Here is a 5000-nt window from a genome sequence, read left to right on the forward strand (position 1 = left end):
TGTTGCTTGCTTTTTGTTGCTCTTCTTCTCTTTTGCTCTCATCATCATCTCATATATCTGCAGACACACACACACACATATATATGTATATATATATATATGTGTGTGTGTGTGTCTGTGTGTGTCTGCATCCGCCACCAAGGAGGACAAGTCTCCTCCTCTTCTTCATACACTTTGAGTGCTTTGTCGATGCGACGAGTGAGCCTTTCGCGTGTGTCGGATCTGTGACCGGGTCTCCTCTCTCTTTCCTTCTCTCCCTCCCTCCCTTTGTTCGGAGTGGGGGGGGGCGCACGCCCAACTTTCTGATTGTCTATTGGTTTGAGGATTCCTCGACCATGGGGTGTTTCTTTGCTGCTTTTTGTTTGTTTTTCTCAGGGGAGGGGAGGCGGGAGGAGGGGTTCGCCACATTCGCCACGATCGTTTCTGTTGTTGGTTTCGCTGTTTTCTTTTCCTATAATGTTGCCTCGCCTTGCGCCCCTCCACCACAGCCGTCCCCATCAATCCCCCACCCCTCCCTCCCGCTTCTCTCTCTTCACCGTTTTCTTTGTCCCCCCCCCTTTTTTTGGGGGGGGGAGTCTGGGTCTCGTACTTGCATTTTGTGTGTCGTTCTCCTGTTTTTTCGCCTCCTCTTGTGCTCTGATGCTTGCCTTTGGTGGCTGTGTACATTGGATGGCGGGCGGGCGAGAGGAGGAGAGGGGAGAAGCACGCAAGGCAGAGCATGGCACGCGAAATAGAGGAAGCGGAAGAAAAAAAAAAACGAAGAAGCGAGGGAGAGTGGGAAGAAGAGAAGCACCGCGATCAGAGGAGAAGCAGAGGAAAGGGGGGCGGGCGTGGCGCAACGCCCCGTGATGGAGGGCGGAAGCAGGGACGGCGATCGAGCACAGAAGCAAGCACAAAGAGAGAGAAGGTCAAACACGCACGCGCACACATTCAGCTGTCAACGCCCCAAAGGAAAAAGATGAGAAGGAAGGAGAGCCAACAACAAAAAAAAATCAGACGTAGGAGAGACACAGAGAGAGGAGAAGAACAGGAGGGAGACCAACACAGGCAGACAGACAGACAGACAGAGACAGAGAGAGAGAGAGAGATCGAAACAAGTTCATCAGCCCTCAGGAGGGGGGAGGCAATAACCGAGAAAAAGAACCGAAAGAAAACAAACGAAAAAAAGAAAAAAGGCAAACCTAAAAATACGCACGTACAAACCACCAACCACACACCAAACACCAGCACAACACAAACGCAGGCAAAACGACAAACTAAAAAATGGAAAATGAAGGCGAACAACAGCAACAACAACAACAAAGGAGGAGGGAGAAGCGAGGAGGGAGGAGGGAGGAGGGAGGAGGGGGAAAAGAGGGACAGCAACAAGCACAAAAAAAAGTAACAAAACAACAACAACACATACACACATACACACACAATGAGCCACTTAAAGTCGTGGAGAGGGAAGGAGAACAAACGCACATCTCGCACACACACAAAGAAAAGTAAAAAGAGTAGTGGTCAATGATGATGCCGTATGAGGGAAGGCATGCGGTGTGCGTGTGTGTGTGTGTGTGTGTGTGTGTGTGTGTGTCTGCGCTTGTCTGTGATGTGACCATTGCTGATTTCACGTCCTTGAAACGAGGGAGAGGACGAAAAAGAGGAAAGATGAGCGGGAAGAGAGAGAAAGGGTATACACACAGCCTCACAACGTAAAACTCGCATATCTACCTCTACACCAATCCCTCTGCTACGCCCCGAAGCACCTTTTTTGTGCAAACATGGACGTCTATGCCTTTACTGCTCCCTCCTCGCACTTTCTCGTTCCAGGCTCTCTCCGTCTGTCTCTTGACATTTCTCGTGCTTCCGTCCGGCGACACCTGAAACGGAACCACTTTATTCCTCTTTTGCTTTCCGCACCACTCTCTCCCTCTCTTCAGCAGCCTGACACTGGTGTATAGCCGCACTTCTCTTGAGCGTCACACCAGTTCCGTTCTTCTCCCGCTGATTCGCTTCTCTGTGCATGTGTGTGCATGTGTGCGCTCTATGCGTGCGCCAGCACAGAGAGAGTGAGACCCACTCGTCACGCTGCACATACACACACGCACACAGCCGAGAGCCAAAAAAAAAGAGGCGCGAAAGAAAAACTACACGGCAGACGCCAGAAGCTACCTGAGGAAAGGCTGGAGAAGAGGGGTGGGGCGGTGAGTGTCAAGACACTCAAAACGAAAACAAGCAAAAACGAAAACAAGCCAAAAAGAAAACAGAGTCGCGGAGAGATGGAGAAGAAAAGAGAGGAAAACATGACAGAAAATCAGCAGTCGAGTCCCAAGCACAGCAACGTATGTTTCTGTGGGGGGAGGGTGTGGAAGAGAGCAGCGGAGAGGTGTAGGTCTGCTCTCCCCTTTTTCTTTTCGTCCCCCAAGCAACTAGGCACCGACGTCCGCATACGCGTGGGAATGTGTGTGTGTGTGTGTGTGTGTGTGGTGGTAGTAGTAGTTAGAGAAGCTACCCAGACACACGCAGACACTTACAAGGGAACATGATTGAAAGCGAAACAAAAGAAAATACAGTCGTCATCTCGGAGTGTTTTCCTCTCCTTTCTACTTCATGATGTTGCGACCTTTCTTTTCGCGGAGGCAAACGAAAAGAAAACCTTCAGAAAGTGCAACACGGGGCGGGGAATCGAATGGGAGAGGTGAGGAGCGCCGCACGAAGGAGGAAGGAAGGGCGTCATCGGAGTCAAGTGAAAAGAGTCGGGAAAGAGATGCAGCGAGCAATGAAATGATGGAACCACCACAACCACAATCACAACACGCACACACGCACAAAGAAGGAGAGCGCAGAAACGATGAAAAGGCAGGGGACAGCGGGGTGGGGGTGGGGGTGGTGACAAACAACAAGAAAGGGAGAGACGTACACGATCTGCAAGTGGGGATGGCAGAAAACAGAAACTACGATACAGAAGAAACAATACACAGATACACGGATCAAGTCGACACCTCGTCTGGCGTGCATGAGCATGCATCTGTGTGCGCCTGTCAGATAGGTCAAACGTATCCGTATGGGTACCCCCCTCACTCGCCTTCCCTCTCCTCCTCCTCCTCCTGCCCCACGCCGAAAACAAGAGAGGCCTTTCACACATGTGCGGCAAGAGGGGAAAGAAAAGGAGATGCAAGCATACGAAGCACACGTGCACGCAGAGAGAGAGAGAGAGATAGAATGGGCGGAGCGACAAAGACAAACGAAAAAGCAGCCGGATGGAAGTCTGCACACACACACACACACGCACACACACACGTGCACATAAATATTCGTTTCGCGAGCCTGGCAGATCAAGCAACAACATAGATGAAGAGAGCTTAAGAAACGAACGACGCAGGCAACGTTTGACGGACGGCACCACCGCAACGGCTGCATGCCTTTCGTCATCGTCTCTTTTACCTGTCTTTCTCGCATGAAATATGTATGTGCCTGGGTGTATGTATGAGTATGTGCTCGTGCGTGCGTGCGCGCGTGCGTCTTGGACGCCATCTTTGGCTTCCGTCATTTCGCTTGACATTGCTTCTCATTTTTGTGGACTGTCTCCCCATTTTTTGAGTGTCTGTCGTCGTCGCACGTTTTCTTTCTTTTGTTGTTGGCGCCGTTCTGCGTTCATGGGGCGCTGCGCCCTTCTCGTTGTGGCCGTCAATGTATATATATGCAGGTGCATGCATGCATGCATGTGTGTGTGTGTGTGTGTGTGTCTGTGTGTCTGCGTGTACTTATTCTTCTATCGTCTGCATCGTCACTTTCCGCTTGTTTTGTTTTTCTTTTTTTTCTCCTGCTCGTGTCGATCGTCTTGTCTCTCCTCGACAATCAAAAAAAAAAGAGGGCAGCAATCGAAGGAAACGAAAAATACAGCAAATCAGCCTAAAACCTACAGTCCATGAAATAAATGACAAACAAAAAAAAGACGACGACGACGACGACCAACAAAACCTGCACACGAACCGCAAGACGAAGGCAAGAAGAAAGCAAACCTGGGACTGAGCATCGCATGCAGACACACACACACACACAGAGAGAGAGAGAGAGAGAAAGAAAGAGGGAGAGAGAGGGAGAGAGAGGAGGGGTAGGGTGGCGTGGGAAAGGGCGTCAAGCAAACAACGAGGGAAAACAAAACAAGAAGAGAGACCAAAGACTGAAAAAAAAGAGAAAAACGTGAATGGAGTAGGAAACCAACAACAACAACAACAACAACAGAAACAACAACAAAAAAAAACAGAGAGAAAGAGAGGGAAAGAGGGAAAGATGTAGTGGCGACAAGAAAACAAAAACCAAAGCAAAAAAAGGAAAGAAACCGTAACTCGAGGAAAACGAAACAGAAAATGAACAGTAAGCAAAGGTGGCGTATGTGGCAGAGAGAGAGAGACGCGCGATGAACAACACGTAACCTGTGTAGAAGGGCAAGGGAAAGGGAAAGGGACTGATGTGGTGTGGTGGCAGTCGTGGAGGTGCTACATGTGTGTAGCAGCAATCACCACCACTCACATCCATCTACAGCAACAAAAACGGTAGCTGGAGGTGAAGAAGGACGGAGATCATCACGAAAAAAAAACGAAATGAAACGAAGAGGAGCGTGGAGATGCAGAGAGAGAGAGAGAGAGACAGAGAATACGTGCACTCACGCGCATGAAGCGGGTCCTTTCAAGTCGATCATTTAAATGAATTTCTTGCGGTCGGTGTGTGCCTGTGTGTACCGTCATGGTCACAACCGCAGGGACGGGGCATGCTGCTCAGCTCAAGAATACACAAACACATACCCGAACACACAAACAAAGGACAACGGTAACGCACCAGGAAAGGCAGGGGGCAGGCAGTGTAGGTCAACACGAAAGGCAAGCAACAAAAAAATGAAGCGAGAGAAAAGGGCTGGGGCACCTTGTCATCGAACGTCGGTGTGAGTGGTCGCATGTGTCGAAACAGAAAAACATTCGTGGCATCCTTTGTTACATGCTGGTGTGTGCGTGTTTCAA

Source organism: Leishmania major, chromosome 25 (genome assembly GCF_000002725.2).
Source record: "Leishmania major strain Friedlin complete genome, chromosome 25".
NCBI lineage: Eukaryota > Euglenozoa > Kinetoplastea > Trypanosomatida > Trypanosomatidae > Leishmania > Leishmania major.